This window comes from Leptonychotes weddellii, chromosome 3 (assembly GCF_054177405.1).
Source record: "Leptonychotes weddellii isolate Sample4059 chromosome 3, ASM5417740v2, whole genome shotgun sequence".
Classification (NCBI taxonomy): Eukaryota; Metazoa; Chordata; class Mammalia; order Carnivora; family Phocidae; genus Leptonychotes; species Leptonychotes weddellii.
This window is the reverse complement of record NC_138371.1, coordinates 125,513,175-125,536,770: the sequence shown is the minus strand read 5'-3', so window position 1 is coordinate 125,536,770 and position 23,596 is coordinate 125,513,175. Positions and strand designations below refer to the sequence as shown.

Below are 23,596 nucleotides of genomic sequence, written 5' to 3'. Positions count from 1 at the left end.
CCACGATCACATTTAATTATGGATATTTATTTATAAGATTATAAAAAGCTGAGCGTGGATCCTCTTTGAATGACAGAGAGAGACGCTTTTTGGAGGGGCTTTCCTTGCTGCTGAGAGATACTGGATCCTCCTGTGAAGAAGCTAGGGGAGAGCTTCAAGGGATCCTAATCTGAAATGGGTAAAACAGAGGGGCCAGAGTGAAGGAGCCAGCCTCAGATCTGGCTATCCAAGTCTTCAAATTAATGTTCTCTTTAGTCTCTCAGAGAGATTATATGCAAATTATTTCTGTCCTGCAAATAGCCGGCTCCCACAGGCCTAGAGAAAATGACTTTTGAAAAAATGCTGAGACCTGGAAAACACCTATCTATTTCTAGATGAACAAATGAAGCCCAAAGAAAACAAAGGACTTTTCTGGTGCTTGCATGGGTCAGAAGCACAAATGCGCCCCGGAATCTGGGGCCCCAGAGCAGGTGAAATTCAAAGAACAGGACTTCTGCTGGGGCTGCTAAACAGGGCAGTGGGGGAAGGGGGCTGGAGGCACCATGATCATAGACTCCCTTAGAATCATGCTGTGTCATGGGCACAGTGGCCCTGCTCTGTCCCCTTGTCCCTATGCAAACTCAGTGAGTTCCAAGGCCCATGACTGGCAGTCCCAGGAGAAGGAAGGGTGGAGGCACTGGAGTAGGCCTCGGCCCTGCCCATGGCCTTTTCCTCTCCTCGGAATGCATTTTTTTTTTTTTTTTAAGTTGCTTACAAAGTGAAGTTGATGGCTTTCCCAGATGCCCTGCAATCAGACAAGGCTACAAACACCCAGAAAGCCCAAATGAATTGTATACAAATGTTCTTCGGAAAGGTTAAAAACGACAACAGGAAATTAGGGAATTGTGAGGAAAATGGAAAATCCTTAGCTTATTTAAGAAGATGACAGGCTGGGAGTCCCCAGTCTCTTGCTTCTCTGCTAAACAAAGCTACTGTTAAAGAGAATGTGGACCAAAATGTGGCTACACCTCTTTCAAGATGGCAATCTTCAGAAAGTAAAGGGCTCAGGTGGGAAGCACAGAGGAGCAGCCAAAAGAGTACTCTAAGAAGACAAGAAGTCAGTTTCCCATAGAAAAGTATACAGCAGACCAAACTTGCCTCAAGTACACCCATTGACTTTATTGACTTCGAATGAAGTTACTTGAAGATACTCCTTAAGAGTATATATCCCAAGGGCGCCTGGGTGGCTCAGTTGGTTAAGCGACTGCCTTCGGCTCAGGTCATGATCCTGGAGTCCCTGGATCGAGTCCCTGGATCGAGTCCCGCATCGGGCTCCCTGCTCGGCGGGGAGTCTGCTTCTCCCTCTGACCCTCCCCGCTCTCATGTGCTCTCTCTCATTATCTCTCTCAAATAAAAAAAAAAAAAAAAAAAAAAAACTTAAAAAAAAAAAAAAAAAGAGTATATATCCCAATCCATGTCCATGGCAGGGAAATAGCATACATTTAGTATAGACATAAAGAAACCTACTTTGAGTTCCTCTACCCCATCTTCCCACGTATTTGTCCTGCTGACGCCACTGGGCTTACACACCCAGGCCCCTCCTGTTCCTCTGGAAAAACTCACCTCTACGGACCTTTCCCACAAATTATCTCTCTATTTCCCCCCTCTGTGCAATGCCAAGTCCAAGGAGGAACTGAAACCAAAAATTCAGTGAAATTAACATTTAGACCATTGAATCTCAACCCTGGCTGCACAACGGAATCATCTGGGGAGCTTTGTAAAATGCCCATGCCTGGCTCCCACTCCAGACCAAATAAATCAGTAGCTCACACTGGGACCAGAGCACTGGCATGTGGTAAAAGCTGGTGCAGGTCAAGACATCCTCCGACTCTGAGAGTGGTATCAGTGGTTCTCAAACTTGGTTCAAATTCAAAGCTCTTTTCTTCGAATTTCAACTCTTCTGGAGCCCCGGATTCTGGTTGCATATTTTGGGGAGGTCTAAAAAAAAAAGCCCAATGGCCAAACTGCACCCTGTATCATCAGTTAAATCAGAATTCCTGGGGGTGGGAACCAGATACCAATATTTTTTAAGATTTCTTCAATGCCTCCGAAGTTTAGCCAAATCTGAGAAGCAAAGAGTTAAAGGACAACAATCTAACCCAAACAGCAGGATCTGTGTGGGGCACCTGAAAGAGAGAAAGCTTCCAAGTGAGGGACAGGAAACCAACAGAGTCTGGCTGGAGCCTAGCTGAAGGTATTAACAAATCTAAAGATAGAATGATTAAACCAAGGGAGGAGGTCTGCATGGAAAGAGAAAGTGGGAGTCAGAGGGGAAGAGCTCGCCAAGGGGAGAGGGCATGGGTGAGCTGACAGGAACATCCAGTCCTATCTCTTTGGCAGGTTCATCTCCCAAGAGGAAATGAAGACATGAGCTTAAGAAAATGTGACACCCTTTGACATTAAAACCATCCCTCTAAAATCCCCTGCTCAGGCTGTGTACTCAAGCTGTGTTCTCATTACCATTTGTCTTCCTATTTTGTTTCGTACTGGGAGAGAATGTGTTAGTCAAGGTGACACAAATGTCCGCTCTGCTTAGAAGTTCTCATTTCTCATCACAAATTAATAAATTGTGATTTTGGTTTATACGGCCATCTCTCGAGAGCTTGACTGATGTGAATCTGTCCCTGAGAACTTGATCCATCTAGCATGTTGATATAGTCTAGTGTCCAAGTCTGCAAAGCAGTTTCACCAACATAGCATCATCTCAAAATTCCTGGGGTTTAGCAGAAAGCTTTTTTTGTGGTAGTCTTCACCAGGCCGGGAGATCCTGGAAGACAGGGGTCAATGTTTTATTCTTCTGTGTATCACTGATACCCAGCTTAGTGCTGGGATATTAGAGGCCATGCTGAGTGTCTAGCTATTTACACCCATGTCAGTGGTCATGCCCCTTCCACACAACGTGAGCTCTGGTCCTGGAGCAGAGTCCTAGAGGCCCCTGTGGGGCTAAGTGCAAATCTTGCAGGTACTTGATCTTGGGAATTCAGAGGGTGCTTGGTCTTAGGGAATTCGGGAGGTACAAGGGGATTGATATGTCTGGGGCAAACAGGGATACTGGGAAGGCTCAGGATAGTGACATTTAACCATCAGTATGGAAGTATTTTGATGTTTTAAAAACTAGGAGATACAATCATACTGGTGCATAACAGCTAAATATCAGCTTTGTTTGTAGGTAACAAATATTTGTGGATCAAATGAACACCTCTCACTAAAGCATCGTCCCCAGTGTTGGTGGTACTCCACTATCTGCCCACCCCCGCAATGTGGGAGACTTTCCTTCCCAGAGCTCCTTGACACCAGACCCATGCAGAGTGTGACTAAGCGTGGCCTTGGCTTTAGATCACATAACCTTGGGAGCTGGTTGGGTCTGGTGCCTGGGACACAAGAACGAGAAGAGAAAGGAGTGTGGCCTCCTCACAGGATTAGTAATACAAAGCCCAGGCTTGTTTTAACTTTAATTTACAAAGAAGCTACAAAAGCCCTAAGGCCTTTGCAACTGCGAAACTCCCTTGGCAAAATCACCTCTCTTCTCAGGGTATTTGAAAGCTGTGCTTTAATAGGAAAGCAAACAAAACAACAAAACAAAACAAAAACCATTAGTCTAATATTTGTGGCAAGACAGCCTGATCAGATGAGAACAAAACTTCCAATCCCCTTGAAAGTGGAATCTACTGTGATTTCCCGAGAAAGCGACTGTCTAAGAAAGGCCTCTTTAGCATTCTGCTCTCTCTCCTAGGGTTGATGTTCTGTGACAAGTGATGCTGGGGAATGTCACTGGGTGAGAACACTGGAAAACACTTGTTTACCGTGTCATTCCTGCTTTGTCATTTGGGTGGTGACTTGTCCATTTCCCTCCTCAGGGCACCTTAAAGGGACATGTGCAATCAATGACGTGGAAAGATCTAAAGAGCTCTTTATGGTTAATTGTGCTGTTATTGTTAAATATGAAAATGTGTCTGTTCATAGTTCATCATGTTATCCAGTTTGGGCCTTTCAGACCTTTCCCTGGCTAGCTTACTCTCCCCCTGCCCCCGCTCCCCACTGCCCGTGCCCCTAAATTTTAGGATCGATGTGCCTCCTAAGATAGTTTATAGTTTCACTAATACACAAATTATTTCATAGCTTCTGGGTGCATATAGTTAGGAGAAGGGCTATTTGGTGCCCACTAATGATACAGAAGAGATGTCTAAGCGGATGGACAGGTACCTACCTTGGTATGGTACCAAAATACATCTAGAACAACCCTGAAGGTGGGCCACAACAGCAAGACATTTGTTCCCCAGTCACCATTTTGGTGTCATCTTCCGGCCATCTGAGAAAGCTCTCCGGCTGACATATAAACAGAAATGATTTCGTTACCCAAAAGGAAAAATCTCTTCTATCGTGAGAGCCCGGAGTGAAAACAGCACGTGAACTCAGGGCTGCCAGAGTGTACCCCCGTGCCAACTGGTTCAATGGGCAGAAGTGAGAATGTTAATAAACACTCTAATGAAAGGAAGTTGTTGGATAGTAATTAACATATGTCATTAGTATCTGTCCCTTTGGCCAGACACTGCAGACAGGCTGAAACCATACATACAAATGAGCGTCTGCTGGGACCGTGCGGGGAGGAAGGGGGGACAGTGTCATTGTGAGCGGCTGGTGTTGTCAGGAGCTTTAAATCACAGGCCACTTAGTAACAAAAACAGGGAAGGCTTTTGTGTTCCAGAACAGTCATGTGACTGAAAGTTTTAAAATTTTAATAAACATTTTTTCATGCTTGTTTACTTTTCTTTCACCTCAAAACATACTGTTTATAGTTCTTTTTTTTTTTTTTTTCCTCTTTTAAGGAAAATACTGACTTAGCTCTTTTTGGTTTTGTTTTTGTTTTTTTAAATCAATGAGTACAGGACTGCAACTTAGGGCGTTTTGTGTTTAAACCACAATTTCCTAATCTCTCCAGGAAGAGAGGTGATTACGTGAGTCTCATGGGCACCCTGTTAGTTGTATTTCTCAAGATTTACATTTTCCCTTTCTGGTTGACCTAAAATGGCTTATAAATCATACCAACTACGTCCAAATGCTGCCTCTCACAACACGGTGTAAAGTCAAAGCTGAAAACACAGACGCCAGTCATCTTCAATTGCCTCCTTTTGCAATGGGAAACTGAGGCCTGGAAAGGTGAACCAATGTCCCTTAAATCACAGGCCTAGTCTACTGACCATTAGTCAAGCTTTTTTTTTTTTTAGGTCCTAGGCCACAATGTCTCTCCCACTTTGACCAGGACTCAAAGAGGCATTAGAAAGAGACCAAACCACATTTGGATCCTCCTTCATGTGCGTTGATTTGCTGGGAGCACACACATTTGGGGGGAAACTCAACATTTCAGAAATACCAGGAGCAGTGAAGCTTGGTGCTATTTGGCAGTGAGATGTTATGAGGAATTAAAAGTAGAAAACCTAGCAGGAACAAAGGATAAGCAGAAAAAGAAAAGAAGTCAAAATCAGAGAGATTACAGTAAAATATGAGTTGACAAGGAAGATGAACACCACAAATAAGTAGGTAGCAGCCTCTGGAAGAGTCGGCTGTGAAAGTTAATAAATAATTTTCCCAGGAATTAATTTGAATGACTGAATTGAGGCATTTGCGATAATTAAAGTTGGCTGAAATCTATCGTTGTGTTGTCTTTGAAGAAAGAACTTATTAAACCAATTAAAGAATAAGCAAAAGTATAGACAAGTTAGTTTAACTTACTTAAGATCACAAAATAACTTTCGAGCATTGTGTGAGCTTTAATTTTTTTAATGCACTGTGCTGCCTTTAAATGAGCCCCGTCTATTTGCTCAACCAGACCCAGAAAAACCTTCATTTGTGTCTGTTCAGTGATGCTAGTTCACTTCCCAACTGTCAATGAAAAATAAAGGGCTCTATTTGGTGAGGGGTTAGAATCCTTTCTTGTAGGACATTCTGTAGGGAGGGGACAGCCAGTCTCACTCGCTACACCCCAGGGAACTCTGTCAATCCCTTAGACGTCTGAGGGCAGAGCAGAGAATTCAAGGCTGTCGGAACGTGGTGGGCTCCAGGAGAACCTTGGAGCTGCCTGCAAGGTCCATTTCAGGAAGTTGCAGCCCTTCTCTAATCAGACTGGCCTTTCTCTCAGCCGATGACATCATTTATTCACTATTGCATTTGTTCAAAGAACTCGTATCGAGCACCTTCTTGGTGCCAGATGTGCTGGACAGTGGGCCTTCGTTTTTGATTGTGACAGAATGTGACAGAAGGGGCGTCTGTCCGTATGCAGCTTTTCGCTGCTTTCTGCGCTTGCGCCTTGGTCAGATTCCATATCAGATCACAGCACCCGGAGGTGTGAGTTTCTTGCTTTGGAAGAAGGACAGAGGAGCAGTCAAAAGAGGGAAGATTTCAACAAGTCATTTATGCTGCCTGTCTGTGGGCCTCACCATGCCCCACACAGCCCTGGGGAGAGGGTATATGATAATGCAACGGTTCATAGACCGGAATACAATGTTAGTGCTTATAAAGACGCTGCACATCATGTGCTACAACCCTCTCATTTAACAGATGGGGACACTGAAGCACAGAGAAGGAAACAGCTCTCCTTGAAATTGTCTAGAAGGTTCAGGGCTCTGTCTCCTATACCAACTTTGCACAGAGACAACCAACTAAATCTTGCTTCGAGCAGGAACTCTGGGAGAGTCCGTAGCTATGTATTAGGAGAAAAGATGAAGGGAGACAACTTTACCTAAAAAACGGAACAAAAGAGCAACTTAAGGACATCCTTCAAAACTGTTTATGAATGCTTATAAAAACAAGGGTGTTGATTGGGGGTCCCTTCTGGAGGCTCAAGTGTGAATTGAATTGAACACATAAAATACCGTCAGGGTGGGTTGGCTTCGACATGGGGAAGTCCCAAGCTCGAATCCTCTCCTGAAGGGGTTTCTACCAGGAGAGAAAACCATTTGACACTGATTCAGGGGCAATGGTGATTAGGCAGGTGAGTGAATGCACAGGTTGCTCGCTACAAGCCCCTTGCCTGTGGGCTCAGTAAGTGACCAGTGCACATTCCGCAACTGTGGGGACAGATCCTAACAGAGGACACTGACCGTTCCTCTCTCTAGGTTTCTGAGGCCCTCTGTCATTCCAACACCTTTCTGCCCAGGGACTGTCCTCTTTCAAGGATTCCCTGCTGCTGCAGTTGCTATTAATTGCAAACATAACATGCACTTACTCTAACAAATTCAAATAACCCAGAAAGATAAAGAATAAGAACTGAACATTATCCTTCCCTTTCCCCCACTTTGTGCTTCCCCTCCAGTTCCTTTTCTTACAGGTAACTGCTGCTAACATTTAATGTACATACTCTTCCAAAAAAAAAAAAAATACATTACATATATGAATGTGTATATATACATGTGTGTATATATATGTGTGTGCAGATACACGGTTTATGTTTTTTATGTATGTGCACTTACATAAAAAGCTTTTCCCAACATAAATTGTATCATACCATATGTATTGTTTTGCAACTTGCCCTTTTCCCTAACCTACATATTACGCATACTTTCCCATGCTGGTAGCATATATTACAAGATATGTGTATACTCCAGTTTATTTAATGAGTACCCAACTAATGAACATTTAGGTAGTTTCCAATTCTTTACTTTAAAAAATAACCTCCAGGGTTGCCTGGGCGGCTCAGTCGTTAAGCGTCTGTCTTCGGCTCAGGTCCTGATCCCAGGCTCCTGGGATCAAGCCCCGCATCGGGCTCCCTGCTCCGCGGGAAGCCTGCTTCTCCCTCTGCCTCCACCTGCCACACCCACTGCTTGTGCTCTCTCTCCCTCTGTCAAATATATAAATAAAATCTTAAAAAAAATTAAAACCAAGTTCATGTAATGAGTTTCGTTACCCATCTCATCGGAAATGAGGTGTGTGTACAAAGAGCTGCCGAGCTCTCCCATGTCTATCTCACTGTGAACTCTCCATAAATATTACACCAATCACAGAGGCTCCACTGAGCTGCCCAGGGAACATGTGTTCATCAGACCTCCATGGATCACCCACTCTGTACAACGTCCTGAAAGCTTAACCAAAAAGAATATGACACAGTCTCTGCCCTCCAAAACCTTGGCCATAGTGGAAAAGATAGACACAAAACACCAACTAACACATGCAAAATGAATTAAGCGTGCCATTGAAGAATAAGCAAAGAGCATGCGTAGGGCACAGGGAAGCTTTGCATTCAAAAGAGAAGTCACCGGAATGTGGGTTTGAACAAGAGCTTGAGCAGAATTTGGATGGCAGGGTGAGTGGTGGAAAGGAGAAGTTTCAGGTTCAGAAATAAGGACCCGGGCACGAATGCAGATAACCATGTAAGGAGCAGTGAACAGTGAGTGATGCCCTCTGTCTGGGAACCAGAGGCTACGGAGGGAGGGATCTAGTATGAGGCTGGAAAGACACTTGGACTCGGACTGTCGAAGGCTGTGAATGGGACAGTAAGGCGTTTCTGTGCTATTCTGTAGGCAGTGGTGTTTGCAGTGGGTTTAGGAATGTGCTCCATCCCATACTTTGGGAAAATAATCTGAGATGGATCATTAAGAGAAACAAAAGACTAAAGGCAAATGGTTGGGAGATTTTTTTTTGCAGTAATCCAAGGGGGAAATGATGTGCCAGCTCAGGTCCTCTGGGGAGCAGATTTGTCCATCCATGTCAGAGTTGAGTTTCAAATATCAGCTCTTAAAAACTGGCCATGTGTCCCAATGCATGAAGAATATCTCGTGCTGCCACCAATAAAAATGAAAATGTGGCACTATTTGGAGAGTGTTTGGTTATAGAAGGTATGAGAACTGGAAAGAAGAAGAAATTTTTGGCCTTTCTCTTATCATCCAATGCCCCATCATTGCAGTCAGCGTCTATCCCTCTCTATGTGGCATAATGACTTTTCTAGAATTTCATAACAATGAAATGTTAAATTGGTGTCTCTGTTTTAGTTATCTTGCCAACAGGTAAGAACCGCCCTATCCTCCTAGCTCTCTTACCCAATATTCAGCAAGCATCAAACTATATTTGCATTCTCTGTTTTCTTACTCTTTAATATCGAGCACTAACAAGCATTGTACGTGCATTATCTAATTTTATTCTTCAAAACTGTTACAAGTTCATCAAAAATTTGAGTACCCACTATGAGCTAGCCAGTGGGAATATGGTGATTTTAAAATGACGCAGTCACTGTTCTCATGGAGCTGAACTGACATTCAAGTGAGAAAAAGAACAGAAAATGCACGCATAGCTCTGTAACATAATATCGGTGGTGGTGAAAATGAGGTGGAGAAATGAAGCAGAGGAAGGGGATGAGGGGGATGGAGAAGGATGACGGGGGTGTTGGGGAAGGGAGGGTGAGCCGGGAACAGGGGTCTGGATTAATGGGGGAATGACCCATGCACAAATCTGGGGGAAGAGCATTCCAGGCAGAGGCAACGCCTGTTGAAAGTCTACCCGGACACTAGGCTTCAAACTGTCTACTGAGGTGAGACTGAGCAAGTGTAGGAGGAAAAGCAAGGAGGCCGGCATGGCTGAAGTAATGTGAGCAAGAAGCAGGGTGGGAGGTTGGGTAGGATCCTGGGGCCAGGTCACAGGGGGCCTTGTAGATTTGGGGATTTTGTTCTGGGTATGATCAGATGCCACTGGAGGATTTTGAGTAGAGAAGTGACATGATCTGGTTCACAATTATGATGCCTGTTTTACAGATGGGGCATCAGGCTCAAAGAGGTACATTCCTTGCCCAATGTCATACAGCAGGTAAGTCTTAGAGCCTAGGCTCACATCGCGTCATTGTGTTCTCCTTCCTCACACAACCGCCGGTCGGCTCAGCTCACACCTACCTTCAGTTCCTGCTCCAAGCAGGGAACCTAAAGTCCATGGAGCTAACGTTCCCTGCAGTCACTCTCTTGACCACTGAGCCCCGGGACCTCTGCCTGCCTTGACCCATGCCAGACCCATCTGGTCTGACCTCCAAAGCCTCGTCTTACCTCTGACCACAGTGACTTCCTGGTTTCTCAGCCTTCGGCTGCTTAACCTCCACAGCCACTTCCAGGACTGAGGAAAAGTGGCAGTGGTGTGAGCAGTGGCCTTAGAATCCTTGGTTTCAAGACCCAGCTCTGCTCCATGTAGCTGTGTGGCCTTGGGCAACTGAGTCAGCCATTCACAACTTCAGCCATTCAACCGGGCAATAATGCAGAACCTCAGTATTTGTGAGGAACGAGTGTCTGGCACAGGCTGGGTGCTCAGCAGAACTGAGAAGGGAGCCATTCTTCTCGACTGTCTTCGACGCTTCTGTCTCTGACATAGGGTCTGGTTGTCCGCCCTGCTCCCCTGGTAGGTCCAGGTCCCTACTGCAACCAGCTCCCTCTAATATTGCACATTTCAGGTTGATCAGGTAGAAACCTTGGAAAAATACTTAGAGGAGGAGGAGAGAAGTGGCTTCACCAGGAAAAAAAGTCAAGTTGTACATCTCTTTTCATTTTCATTCAAAATGAGTCTAACAACAGCTCTGGAGCCACATTCTCATTTTTAGGATATATTGAACTCTCAGTGTATAGGAAAAATGTGACATGTTTTATAGATCTCTAAAAAATAGGACTGAATATTCAGGTGTCAACTAATTGACACTAAAGAATATATAGTAGGTTCTTAGAGTTCTCAGAGTTACTCAGAGTTATTTAATTACCTCCATGGACGTTTGGTGGCAGTTTCTTGAAAATTTACCCATTTTTAGGGCTAGTGAATAGCATTTAGAATATAATTTATGTGTTATCATTGAACTGAGAGTGTCATGCAGAGGAGTACCTCCATGATTCTCATCTTTTAAAAAACTTTATTTTTGTGTAATTTTAGACTTAGGAAATTTGCAAAAATAGTCAATCCAGAGAGTTCCCATATAGTTTTCACTCAGCTTCCTCTAAAGGCAACACCTTACATAATCATGGTGCAATTGGCAAAACTAAGAAATTGACATTGATACAAAACAGTTAACTAAGCTGTAGACTTTAATCATATTTCCCCAGTTTTTCTATTTAATGTCGGTTTTCCTATTCCAGAATGCCACGGTGCAGTTACTTATCATGCCTCCTTAGTCTCTTCTAATCTGTTACAGTTTCTTGATCTTGTCTTTTGTGATCTTGACAATTTGGAAGATGATTAGTCAGGAATGTTGTAAAATGTGCCTCAATTTGGGTTTATCTGTTGTCTCCTGGTAATTTAAGGTTATAAATTTCAGAGGTGAGGTGCCCTTCTCATTGCATCCTATTAGGGAGTTGATAAGATCAGCGTGTCTTAATTACCAGGTATGTTAACACTGATCATTTGGTTAGGGTAATGTCTGCCGGCTTTCTCCTTAAACTTTCACCTACTAATTTCAGCACTCATTAAGTGGTTCTCTCCTGTTGCAATTATGACTGTGATGTTCAAATGATTCTCTGGTTTCCTTCCTTCCTTCTGCATTTATTGATTTGAATTCTTCTGGGAAGAAGAGTTGTCATATCTCTTCCATCTATTCATTAACAGCCTTCTAGACTCATGGATATTTATTTTGTTCTTTGCATTATAATCCCATATTGTTGGGTTTTTTTTTTCCCTCAAATCAATCCAGCTCCGGCTACTGGAAGCTCATTCAGGTTTCAACAAGTCCCCCACACTGGCTTTGGAGCACTCTCCTATTTTGTAGCACCACAAGATGCTTCAGACTCATTTTGTATTTTCCTGACCCACCTCTGGAACAAACCACTTCCCTCAGAAGCCCTAATTCTTTCTATTGGAGAACGGTATATAGAAACCAAGATCTGGGTAGGTGAGCTCATTTTTACTGAGACGTCACTGTTTTCTTGGCCCTCAGTGGACAGAACTAGGAAATCATATTTGCATACTAAGCCGTGTACACACACACGTGTATTTGCTTCTGCATATATCTAATTGAGTGATTCTCCACTGGGGGGGGGGCGATTTTGTCTCCCACCTCCACCCCGGGGGTGTTTGGTGATGTCTGCAGACATTCTGGGGTATCACAGCTCAAGGGGAGGGCTGGGATCCAGTGGGTAAAGATTAGGGGTGCTGCGAAACATCCCCCAAAGCACAGGCACGAACAACAACAATTGTCCAGCCCCAAAATATCAACCGTGCCAAAGTTGAGAAGCCCTTATCTGTCCAAATATATCTTAAAAGCATACAAACAGATCACACACGGGTTCGTACAGATGCCTCCAACCCAGCCTGGCACCGCAGGGTCGGCCCTTTGCTTATTACCTCTTCCTCCAACCAGAAGAAACCTGGCTCTCATTATCTCCACTACATTTCCTTTGTTCAACTCTGGCGTACAGGTAAAGTAGTTTCAAAATTGCTAACCTCTACCCTGTAAGAGACAAATTTACTCACTAGAGTATACTCTAATTTTGTGTACAAGTCATTTTTTGTTTTAGCCTTGCAGCATCCACTCAAAACACTTATTTCCAGAGTTATTTAAGTTCTTTCCTTTCTTCCCCACCCCCTGAAGCATGGTTAAAGCATTCACTTGTAATACTGTTTTGTTCATTTGCCACAGTCTACGTTGCATCTGGGGCCTCTGACAATCTGGTTGATTTTGTTCTTTTACTTGCATACAACAAAATTCGTTCTTTGGACTACACAATTCTATGGGTTTTGACAAATGTAGAGTCATGTATCCTCCACCATAGGAACATATAGGACAGTTCCATCACCCTCAAAATTCCTTTGTGCTCCCCCTTCGTAATCAATCCCTCTCCTATCCCAACCCCTAGCAACCGTCCTTATAGTTTTGCCTTCTTGAGAATGTCATGTAAATGAAATCATACAACATGTAGCCTTTCGGTTCTGACTTCTTTCACTACACAAAATGTCCTTGAGATTTATCCATGTTGTATGGATCGATAGTTTGTTCCTTGTTATTACTGAGTAGTATTCCGTGGTATGGATATATCACAGTTTGTTTATCTATTCATCAGTTGAAGGACATCCGAGTTGTTTCCAGTTTACGAGTAAGGCTACTGTAAACTTCCAGGTATAGGTTTTGTGGGAATATAAGTTTTCAGTCCACGTGGGTACATATCTAGGAGTGGGTTGCTGGTTGTATGGTAAATATATATTTAAGAGACTAGCAAACTCTTTTCCAAAGTCGCTGTACCACTGTGAATTCCTGCCGATAAAGTATAAGAGTTCATCCTTACCAGCACCTGGGGTTTCCAGTTCTTTCTTTTTCTCTTTTACACCATTCTAAAAGCATGTAGTGATAGGCCTTGTGATTTTAGTTTGTATGTCTCCAGTGACTAATGATGTTGAGCATCTTCATATGTGCTTATTTGCCACCTGAATGTCTGGTGAAGTGTCCATTCAAATCATTTGTCTATCCTTTTGCTCATTATTTTTAAAAATGTCCCCCATTTATGGACATAAAACTCTCACACGCTCTCCTGTTTCTGAAATGCCCACTGATGGGACCTTCCCTCACTCTGCCCCTCCCCCCAGTATAATCACAGATTCCTCTGGGTATCTCTACCAGTCAACATGACTTGTTTGAGTTTTATTTTTCATAGGATGTGTAATGCAAGCATTTTTTATTTACAAATATAAAATTTTACTTTCATTTGATCTACTTTGTCAATCACCACCCCTAAGATTCTGATATGACTCCTAGGGGATATGGTTTCAGTATTCAGTCTCTAATGACATGGTCAACCTCACTCTAATCTAGAGTTAAATTTCATGAATTATGGTTAGCATATAATGCAGGGGGAAGGAAGGCTATGATGTGCCAGAGATTCTATATTTATTAATCCGAGTAATCCTCCCAACTCTGTGAGGTCATTTACCCCCACGGGACAGATAAGGAAACTGAGACTATGTGGGTTACAGAGCAAGTAAATTACAGGGCCAGGGCTACATCCCAGGGCTGTCTGAATCCAGAACTTTCATTCTTCCCACAGCATTGTTTTACTGCCCCGTGGGTTTAATTCACACACAGTATTAGAAATAATACTTTAAGAAGTTGGAATTCAAGAATCACAGAGACCCTGAGAAGCTGGAGCCTGCCATGATTGGACTTAAGAAGGACAGAACTTATTTCTGACTCTTACTCATTTGCTTCCTGAATACAAAGAAATAATTGAATATTATTTTGCTTTAGTTTGCCTCTCTTTAACAGTGGCCTCCAAACTGTTTTGACTGCATATCCCATCAGTAAGAAAATGTTTGAGCATACTCGTTCATGAAATGGTTATCTACTTATAAAATCATAGACACGTAGAATTCCATTAACATATTATGTATGTTTAAAAAAAAATCACAAAAATAGACATTTCAAAAGGATGAGATAAAGATAAAATAATCATATTTCTGCTCTCACTAGTATTTTTAGTTGGGACCATGTGATGACATAGATTGTCCTTATTTTTACCTCATGAATAAGAGAGGTGTGTGCTCTACTGTATTCTTGTTGTTTACTTGTTTGTATTTTAATATTTGCTTTATTCTCTGATTCCATTAGAGAAATACTTTTATGCCATTAACCAACCCAACCCCAACCTTATTAGGTTCAGCTTTATCAAAACTAGATTATAAAGATTATAAAACCTGAGAATCCATGCAGCTTGCTGCACATAAACTGCTGTGTGTCCCAGTACATTAAAAACAAATAAATTATGGTGATGCTATTCATCTCTCCAAATCATAAGATTCCTTCAAGTTTTCTCTTCTGTCATCCAGAACACTTGATCTTCTGACATGTGGGCTAAGAGAGGAGACCAGTGTCAACCCATTATTAAATATTAGTAAAGCTTAATTTGTTTTATTTTAAATAAAACTAAATCTAGGTTCAAATATTTTCTTAGAGTTCCCCACAAGATTGTCTCGCATGTGCATACGTACAAATAGTTCATTTTAGGGACCACTGATCTACAAAATGAGTATATGTTTTACCCAAATGGAGAAACCTAGGGGGTCAATGGTATGAGTTCTATTACACGTGGTTGAACTATTCAGTAACAAGGTTAAAATGCCTTCAAGAACAATATTATTGCATCTCTGTACTAATCTTGCTGTAGGATTTGAGAGAATAATTAAGTGGGCGCTCCCTGCACTTCTGGAAACAGCCTGTTCCTGCTGTACCTTTGACATGGGCTCGGATCTAGCACAGCCGGAGGAGGTTAATTTGTTGGTGCTTTTACTGGTCCTGGAACCCAGATGAGTCTAGATCCATTCTGAATATTCTTCTCAGAATTCTCTCTCCCACCTGCAGATAGCTGAGCCATGTTTTAAAATCAGCGTGCTATAGAACAAGATGGACTGAGGTCCCCTAGATGAAGAACAACCCTGGGCTGGCCCAGATAAGATCATCCAAGGCCAGCTCACAGGAACAGCCCCTTGGAAAGCCTGAGCTGAGTTCCACGGGTTTTGGTGGAAGTGAGTCAATTTGAGGAATGCAGTGAATTCTCCATTCAGCCCCAAGTCAGTCACCATGACAAAGAGCAGGAGAGCCCTGCCTCTTGCTCTACCTCCTTTTTCGCTGCAACAAAGTGGCCGGTGAAAACAGGGACCTAAGAGAAGGGGCAGGCCAGCTCGTGTTAAGCAGGGAGCTCCGGGATCAAGCAAACCCCAACACCAGGGGTTTCATCCTAGTGAAGCAAAATACTATATGGCTTTGTTGGGGATTTCTCTCAGCTGTAGCTGTTAAAAAAATAAAATGTCCCGAAGTAGAAGTAAAAGAAACATGAGATGAAAGGACTTGCAATTTAAAATACTTTAAGAAATCCACAAGTCAACAGAAAGAATATAATTGAAATGACCTGGAAGAAAAGAAATTTCCAGTCTTTAAAGTGGGGTTCATGTCAACTAGAACGTCTTCAGCTGAGATGAGCGAGTTAGCAAACAAATATATTCTTCCACTTGGAAAAAAAAAGAAGTTTTTTTTAATAGTACTTACTTCTTAGAATAGGAAATTCTCATCCATCTTTTCATTTAAGTTCAAAAGTTACAACACAGCGTATAGTAAAAGTCTCCCTCCTTCCAAATCATCCCCCAGCCACTCAATTCCTCTCCCGTTCAGAGAGATGCTGAGACAGTTCATCTTTATTGGCTAGAAATATGTGACTTATGGGTGAGTTGGTCTGGCTTATGGGTAAGGGCAATAATCCAAGAACAAATCCCAGCAGTGGAGAAGTTGTTAATGATGCCCTCTCCACCCCGCCCCTTTAAGGACTCTTCTTTGTATGCACAATATATCAGCAGCAGCATTATCTTCAGATATGAGGCACAAGTGAAAACCATAGAGATTGTCAGTACTCAGGAGGAAAACATTTTGGCAGAACGGGAAAAGATAACATAACTTACCTTCTTTTGATTTTCTACAGGATGTTTGGAGGCTCTTGACGATGAGGATCTTCCTGTGTTTCAGTTGGGTTTGGCATCTGGCTTGACCTGAATTGCCCAGGCACAGCTGGCCCTAATTATCATGAAATCACGTGTGACAAGAAAGGCTTCTCTTGGCTTTGGAATGTTCCAAACAATCAGGTGTAAAATCAAGTCATTTTCCATTAATTTTTCTTTCTGTTGATGTAATTCTAGACTCTGCTTTATAAAAAAAAAGCTCCTCGCCTCTCAACCATCACTCTGGTTCCATGTTCTAGGAACCCGAGAAATGATCAGTCACAATTTGAGTGACTGCCTATTAATCTTCTTCCCCGTGAGGTTGGGTGAAAGAGAGGGTAGCAAATGTTCGTTCAGTGCCTGGCATTTTATATGCTTTATTTCATTTAACAACAGATGCCTACCCACTCCTCATATTTCCAGTTTAACAAATGTCATGAAATGAAACCGGTAAAGCCTTCCAGCCATGGTATATGCATCCTGGTCCCCCGCCATTCCAGAATCATCTGTAACTTAAAAAAAAAGGGGAGTGGGGAGTAGTATTTACTAGGCAAACATGTGCCTTTATAAATGAGTACTTAAAGTTTTTCAGGAGTCACAGGTGCTTCCAGCCGTGGGTGATAAACCCCTGTAATGTCTCCATGTTATAATCCTCAGCACCACTGTCCCCAAGATAATTCACTATAACTTAAATAATAAATGCATGTGACTTGAGCTTCCTGGGTGTCATGACAATAAACAAATGGCAATGGAGATTCTTCTCAATCAATTCACAGACTGTCAGGAGGTTAAAGCCTTGCAGACCAGTATTTTCCGAAGTTCTGTCATTCGCACCACACCTTCGTGGAATGGAATTTAAAAAATTGTGCCAAAATTAGTTTGCATATAGTTAAGGATCAAATAGTTCTACAATATTTGTTACAAAAAAATAAAGCTGTACTCCACCTCTTGAAGTTACCACTCTCAGTGTTTCTAAACTACTGTTTTCATATTTACCTTCAATTCTTTATTTTTAAAACAAACCCTGATAGAGGCACCTGGGTGGCTCAGTTGGCTAAGCATGGGACTCTTGATTTCAGCTCAGGTCATGATCTCAGGGTTGTGAAATTGAGCCCCTCATCCGGCTCCACACTCAGTGGGGAGTCTCTTGAGATGGTCCCCTTCCTTTACCCCTCCCCCTATTCATGCACTCTCTCTCCAAATAAATAAAAATCTTAAAAAATAAAAGAATAAAAATTTTAAAAATAAAAGAATAAAGATTAAAAAAATAAAAGAATAAAAACAAACCCTGATATTTCTACTTAGGCTTTTTTTTTTTTAATTTAGCATTATCTATTGATTTTTTAAAAATTTATATTTATTTATATTTTATTTTTTTTAAAAATTGATTTTTTTATTTCTACTTAGGCTTTTTTTTTTTTAATTTAGCATTATCTATTGATTTCCTACTAAGGAGGATTCAGGTTAAGTTTAATTGCAATATTCCTTACCTGACGCCCACACCCACTTCCCACCTTCCCCATCCCCCTGGTCAATATATGTATTTTTAAAGGTTTTATTTATTTATTTGAGAGAGAGAGAGCACAAGCAGGGGAAGGGACAGAGGGAGAAGCAGACTCACCACTGAGCAAGGAGCTCTACACAGGGGGGCTCAAACCCAGAACCTTGAGATCGTGACAGGACCTTGAGATCATGACCTGAGCCGAAGTCAGAGCTTAACCGACTGAGCCACCCAGGTGCCCCTCCCCCAGTTTATATTCAGCTGACATGACTTTAATGGTGAAACCAACCACTAGGGTCATCTGAGCCACACAGGAAACTGTGATTACTTTTCCTTGTCTGCACAGCTATTTGTTTTCCTTGGGAAACCCTTTACAGAGTTATTAACAGTACTATGGTTTGGTAAGATTTTTTGATACACTTTTCACTAATGTATCTCCAGACTTCCCTGAGCTGCACAAATCTCTCAGCATTGATGCCCATGATATTCCAACAGTTTCATCTTCTTGAAGCATTCTCTTATGGAGTCTTCTGACCATCTGAGTGAGAAGGGCGCCAGTTTCTGGCTGTGTGGCATGAGGAAGGGTGTCCTACTCGTTCCTCAACAGTCGGTCAAGCACAGTTGTTCTGTTTTTAACCTTATCTCCCCACCTTTGCTTGCAGAAGTATCGGATGCTACAAACTCCTAGGCCTCTCAGAGGTTCTGGGATACAAATCAGGTTGTCTCTCAACTTCACCCACTGCTGCTGGCTTAGGATTCAGCTCATCAGTTACCCCATGCCCATCTGATGGCTACTTTTCACAGCTTTGTGGCCAGGATCTTTCTCTCATTTTATTTATACTATTATGTGCAAACTATGTGCTATTGTAAACTCTTTAAAAAACAAATATTTCTAAACCCAACATTTTAGACTGATAAGGTTTTCAGTTTTTTCCCCCATCCTGGTATTGTTTGGACTCTTGTTTACATAATATTTGTTTTTATATTGGCTTCATTTTTATATGTTAACTCACCCTAATCAATAATATTCATAAAATTGTGGTTGGATATAGTTACAGTCTCTAAAAATAGTTATATTTTCAAAAAAACATTAATATATATTAAAAAGGAAAGAAAATCTGGTGTACCACCATGGTACTCACTCCGCTTAGGGAAGCGTTACTCTAGTCCAAAGAGAAACTAAGGCCCAGGGAGGTCACATGGCCTTGCTTTAGGTCTAGCAAATGGCAGAACTGGGACATTGTTTGGATCTCCTGATTCCCCTACTTGTTCTTTATTATCAAGCCAGGCTGCCTGCGTCTCTATCTAGACGTTCTTATTAACTATCTACCTTCCTTCTTTAAGCTGTCCACTGCCACTTACCACGTTGTACCACTATCCGATTATCCAGCCACTAAGTAATAGACCTTATTTAAGCTCACAGTTTCAGCTATGACCCACGTGTAGTTCTGCATAGGGAGACACATTGGTGGAAAAACCAATGAGGTCAGTCAGTATTACTTTCTACTCCTCTGACAAGAATGGCTAGTTATTAAGTAAGCAAGTTTTCCATCACAGTTTCCAAAAGTCTTGTTCATTCTACGGTAAATAAGGAAGGGCACCAGAGAAGTGTGTATTCTTCTCTTTGCGATGTGCAACGTATGGGACCTCCAAGTCACAGGGACTTTACATATTTTCCCCAATGGAAGGTAGTACAGTTTCCTAGTGGCAGAATCAATTTGTAAACACAATTTTTTCCAAACCCAACATTTAAATAGAAATGGCCCAATGCCAGCATTACTTCAAGCATAGGAATTCTCACATAGTTTATCCTCACCAACAAATTCCACAGTACCAAATTTAGCTTGCTGAGACCAGCATGATGCTGAAAATACTTCCTTTGCTGTTACTTGGCAATGTTTAATAAAAGAGGAGCAGATGTTGAACTACAGAGACAGGTTAAATTTTGAAATTACAAACGTCATTATAACTAATTAAAGCCAGAATGAAAGACACAAATTTGAGAATGATAAAATTATTGAAATAGCTCTTCAGAGGTTTTATTTTTGTTTTTATTTACAAGGGCTTGATTTGTGTAACATATTTTTGTCCCCTATAGGGTACATATTATACTCTTCAATGTACAACAGTCTAACTTCAAATAAGTTAGACTTTATAGTAAAAGAATCTTATAACAGTACACTTCGATTTCTTCCTTCTTTGTGCTATTTTCATACATTTTGCTTCAACATGTGTTATGAATCTCACAGTACACTGTGATTATTTTTGCTCTAAACAGGCAATTATCATTTAAAGAAATTATGCACGTATTTACCATTTCTGGCACTCTTCAGTCATTTAAGTAAGTCTTTTTCTCATGTGGTATGCTACCTAAAAAACTTCTATTAAGATATCTTATAATGGGGCGCCTGGGTGGCTCAGTCGTTGAGCGTCTGCCTTTGGCTCAGGTCATGATCCCAGGGTCCTGGGATCGAGCCCCGCATCGAGCCCCGCATCGGGCTCTCTGCTCGGCGGGAAGCCTGCTTCTCCCTCTCCCCCTCCCTCTGCTTGTGTTCCTGCTCTCGCTATCTCTCTGTCAGATAAATAAATAAAATCTTAAAAAAAAAAAAGATATCTTATAATGAAGAACTTCTAGTGATGAATTCTCTCACCTTTGTCTGTTTGAAAAGTTTTCATTTCACTTTTATTTTTATATTGTTTTTGCTGGGCATTAAATCCAAGATTGACAGTTTTTCTTTCATCACCTTAAAGATGTTGCTCCATTGTCTTCCGGATTACAGTTTGTAACAAGAAATCTGCTGTTATTGTCATTTTTGTTTCTGGGTATGTGATGTATCCCTTTTCCTCTGGCTGCTTTTTAAGACTTTCTTTTTACCACTGATGTTCAACAATTTGATTATAATGTGTTAATGTGTTTTGATGTGGTTTTCTTTCTGCTTAGTGTTTGTTGAGCTCCTTGAATCTGTCAATTTATAGTTGTCATCAAAGTTAAAACATTTTTATTCATGATTTCTTCAAATATTTTCTCCCCACCCCTCACATCATTTTCTTGGCACTTTAATTATACAGATGTAGCCCACTTGGATTATATACGTACAGCCCACAAGTCACTAACCTCTCTTAATTTTTTCAGTCTTTTTTCTCTCTATGCTTCCTTGTGGATAGTTTCTACTGCTCTGCCTTGGACCTCACTTATCTTTTTTTCTGCAGTATCTGATCAACTATTAATCTCATCCAGTATTTTTCATTTCAGATACTGCATTATTCATCTGTATATGTCCCATCCAGGTCTTTTTTATGTCATCAATTTATCTTCTTATCATGTTTATGTTTTTTCCCTCTACTTTTTTGTACATGGGTAGCATATTTAAAATAGCTGTTTTAATGTTCTTATCTGCTAATTCATCATTTCTATAATTTCTGAGTCTGTTTCTATTGACCAGTTTTTCTTCTGGTTCTGAGTAATATTTTCCTGCTTCATTGCATGCCTGGTAATTTTTTACTAGATGCCTGACACTGTAATTCTACATTGTTGTTTGCTGGATTTTGTTGTAGTCTCTGAAATAGCGTTGAACTTTATTATAGCACAGAGTTAAGTTACCTGGGCGCAACTAGATCCTTTCAAGGCTTGATTTTAGGTTTTGTTATGGTGGGTCCAATGCAACCTTTAGTCCAGGAGTTCTTTAGTCCCAATACTAAGGTAGAACTAAATAAGAAGAGTCTCTCTCCGAGGTTTCTATTAGGAGGTCTTTCTACTCTGGCTATAAACTATTCCCAGCCTTGTGTGAGCCCCAGGAAATGTTCATCCTGCTGCTTTGGGGGGTTTTTCCTCTCAGATATTTCCCTCTTGTGTGTAGATATATCAGTACTCAGCTAAGGTTTTGAAGTGTCCCCTCTGCAAATCTCTGGAGCTTGCTCTCTCTCCATAGCTCCCCCTTTCTCATACTTTGATTCATAAATTCTAGTGCCTTCAACCTCTTTCACCTGGATCTCTAATTCTTCATTGCAATGAGACTACTGAGTTCAGTTTCTCCCTCCCTGCACTGCAGCTTGAAAATTGCCTCCGGGTAGCAAGCTGGAACAGTTGTAGAACTCACCTCTTCTCCCCACCCTCTGCCCCTCCTCTCAAGGCCATAGTTCAATGCTGCTTGTTGTTTAATATCTGAAAACTATTATTTTGTTTATTTTCTCCAGTTTTCTAGTTATTGAAGGCAGGAGTGTAAATACATTTCCTATTATTCCATTTTGGCTATGAAACAGAAATCTTTGAGCCCTTACAGTGAATATCTGTGGTTAGAAAAATGTTGTTTGTTTGTTTGTTTTTACTGTCACTAGTGATTCTGTAGTTCCTTACCAAGTTTGAAGGTTTTTTGTTTTTAATATTTTCTTTATTTATTTGAGAGAGAAAGAGAGCACCACAAGCAGGGGTGGGGGGAGAAGGGCAGCAGGAGAGGGAGAAGTAGGCTCCCCACCAAGCAAGGAGCCTGATGTGGGGCTCGATCCCAGGACCCTGGGATCATAACCTGAGCTGAAGGCAGACGCTTAACCGACTGAGCCACCCAGGTGCCCCTTTGAAGGTGTTTACATACTAATTAATCACGGTGGAAATGTCACTTTGGTTACACTAGCAGCCAGTTCCTACTCCCTTCCTGACACCTGTCAGATCTATAAAAGGAGGTAGAGTCAAACCCTTGGCTTCCCAGGTCTAGTGTTACCAATTCATTCACATACAATTTATGTGGTGACCACTGTTTTCATGTTTAGATCTCCACAAATCATGATTATGTGGAGCCCAGGAACTAACTATGGTTGTTGGAAATGATATATAATCAAAGTTGTGAGAGGCAAGAATTCTCTCGAGTGCGCTCCTTCTTTTTTACTCCTTCCGTGTCCTGGAAACCTACTCCTTGATTTTAGGCATTCAGTGGCATTCAGTTACTTCCCTGATTCTCCAAAATCCCTTCTAGAGACTTCACATACAAATACATCCTGTTTCAAAATTACGTTTTTTTCTTTTTTGTGTACCGATCAAACTCCAATGATCTCATAGGCTTAACTCATTCGCTGTAAGAAGCTTGAAGGCAAGAACTAAAGTTTATTTTTGGTATTTCATCAGTCTCTAGAAAATCATCTGACAATGGAAAGAGGCTCTCTCTCTAGGCTCTGAAGCTGTGAAGCTAGTAAAAAGTTGGAGATCTTGGTGGCCATCTCTGCTACCAGTTAGGGAGAGTGAGAATGAAGGCCACACAGGAAATGTGGAGAAAAAAGAGAGCACAAAATACTGTCATGAGGACATGATCTGGGATCCTGGATTCAGCTACCTAGATTCACCTTTAGATTTCCCAAGGCCTGTAATCTCACCCCCTTCTTCTTTTTAAAGCTTTTATTTATTTGACAGAGAGAGACACAGCGAGAGAGGGAACACAAGCAGGGGGTAGTGGGAGAGGGAGACGCAGGCTTCCCGCTGAGCAGGGAGCCGGATGTGGGGCTCCATCCGAGGACCCTGGGATCATGACCTGAGCCGAAGGTGGACACTTAATGACTGGGCCACCCAGGCACCCCTGTAATCTCCCATTTTTACCTAAATTAGTTTGCATGGGATTTGTCACCGATGGGCTTAAGTGATCTTTTACATCA

At 41.7% G+C, this 23,596-nt stretch overlaps 1 protein-coding gene and 1 long non-coding RNA gene across 3 annotated transcripts in view; one reads left to right on the top strand and one right to left on the bottom strand.

Annotated features, from left to right (window-relative positions):
- The window catches only part of LOC115941930 (uncharacterized), a 205,740-nt gene that overhangs the window by 38,710 nt on the left and 143,434 nt on the right, over positions 1-23,596 (bottom strand). Inside the window, exons 6-7 of one of the 2 annotated variants that reach the window (XR_014143775.1) lie at positions 16,423-17,297; positions 5,508-6,393 (exon numbers count right to left, since the gene is read on the bottom strand). The gene's annotated coding sequence lies outside the window, so the exon portion shown is untranslated. Of the gene's footprint in view, positions 1-5,507; positions 6,394-16,422; positions 17,298-23,596 lie in introns of those variants that run through there. The other variant, XR_014143774.1, reaches the window with a different exon arrangement.
- On the top strand, positions 8,165-18,842 carry LOC145720649 (uncharacterized). Its single transcript, XR_014143788.1, has 4 exons — positions 8,165-9,035; positions 9,777-9,828; positions 16,443-16,602; positions 18,455-18,842. It is a non-coding gene; the product is annotated as an uncharacterized LOC145720649 (long non-coding RNA).